Source organism: Papaver somniferum, chromosome 4 (genome assembly GCF_003573695.1).
Source record: "Papaver somniferum cultivar HN1 chromosome 4, ASM357369v1, whole genome shotgun sequence".
Taxonomy (NCBI): Eukaryota; Viridiplantae; Streptophyta; class Magnoliopsida; order Ranunculales; family Papaveraceae; genus Papaver; species Papaver somniferum.
The window spans coordinates 148709503-148711266 of NC_039361.1; positions in this window are offsets into that span (position 1 = coordinate 148709503).

The window sequence follows — 1764 nt, forward strand, 5'->3', positions numbered from 1 at the left end:
AAAGTCTTCTTAATTCTTTGACAAATACATAATTTATATTATTTTACAAACGGGAAATTAGGCTCAGGCCCAACCCATGGATAACCCATAATATGAGGCCCCTAGATAAAAGAGTTTTATTAGTAGGCCCTGAATTAAAAAATAAATTTAATAAAAGCGAAAAGACTAAATTAGCCTCAAGTATATAAGAGGCGTCACCTACCTTTCTCTCGTTCAGACGCCATTATTTCATTTCCAAGGAGAGAGAAAACAAATCTCACTCACCTGAAACAGAAAGAAATCTAGAAAAAAACCCAAAAAATCAAGAAATCTTCCTGAAATCTGTTCCAAAACAAAGATCGAGATCAAAAACTATTCATCATTTGCTAACCCCTAAATCAGAGAAACAGATCGAAAAAGTTTCAGATTCAAAAACCAAAAAAAAATCAAAAGAAACAGTTTCAGATTCAGTTTCAGATTCAAAACCTAAATCGCCGTTGTTACTGATTCCTGGTGATGAAATACTCCGACGATTAATCACTAGGTAAGTTTTGATTTGAAGCTGTTAGTTTTGATTCCTGTTGTTACTGATTCGTGGGTCGAAAATTTCTGAACTAGGGTTTGTAATGAGATTACAACAAACATAACTCATTCTGACTGATAATTTTACAGATCGGAGAAGGAGAACAATCGTTTGTGCATAAAATCCATGAAATAACTGATTAAATAGAAACAAAGGTAAGTCATGGATGTGATATAACTGATTGATTTAGTGGATTTCATTTCTGAGATGTTACTGTTTGAAAACCCTAGAAACTCTAAGTTGAATTGCAATCAACTAACTTGATTTTATTACTACATCAACTGCAGATTCAGAATCAAATTTCTTTTGGAATAAAAATGGTGAAAGGAAAAATGAATCCACCTAGAAAAGATGATACAATTACAGGTACTAAGTTGTGAAAACTATTATTGTCATGGTCTCATTTTTATTTCTCATATAATGCTTGTGAATATGTAATTACACAGACAAGGACATGTGTAAGTATAAGTTACACACTCAAAATGTAACCACTGACTGTGTTGTGGTTTGTATATTGATTGTGTAACTTATAGTTACACATACCAAGTGAGCCTGTCACCACTGACTTGCCTAGGGATGTGTAACTAGTAGTTGCACATAAAAAATTGGTTGTGTTTAGGATGTGTAACTTGTAGTTACACATAGAAAATTGGTTGTGTAAATTAAAGTTACTCATTAATATGCATGTGTAAGTTAAAGTTACACCTTGTAGAATGTCTAGGATTGAGTGTGTAACTTGTAGTTAAAATCTACTAACTGAAGAAATTTAAAAGTTTCTAATGTAAGTGATGCTTTTGAATGTATAACTACGCAAACAAGGGCCTGTGTAACTTTAAGTTACACATTCAAAATCTCACCACTATGTTGTGGTTTGTATATTGAGTGTGTAACTTGTAGTTACACATACAAATGAGCCTTGCAGAAGTGGCTGTGTAACTTGTAGTTATACATCTTAACTGTGAGTTACACATTCAAGATGTTACCAATGACTTGCAAAGTGGCTGTGTAACTATAAGATACACATTGAAAATCTAATCACTGACTTTCCAATTGACTGTGTAACTACAAGTTACACATGCATAATAACATAACTGATTTGGCAATTGCCTAGATAACTAAAAGTTACACATGCAAAAATATAACCTATGACTGTATTGTGTTTGTAAATTATAGTTGGACATAAAAAAATGACCCCTTTAAAC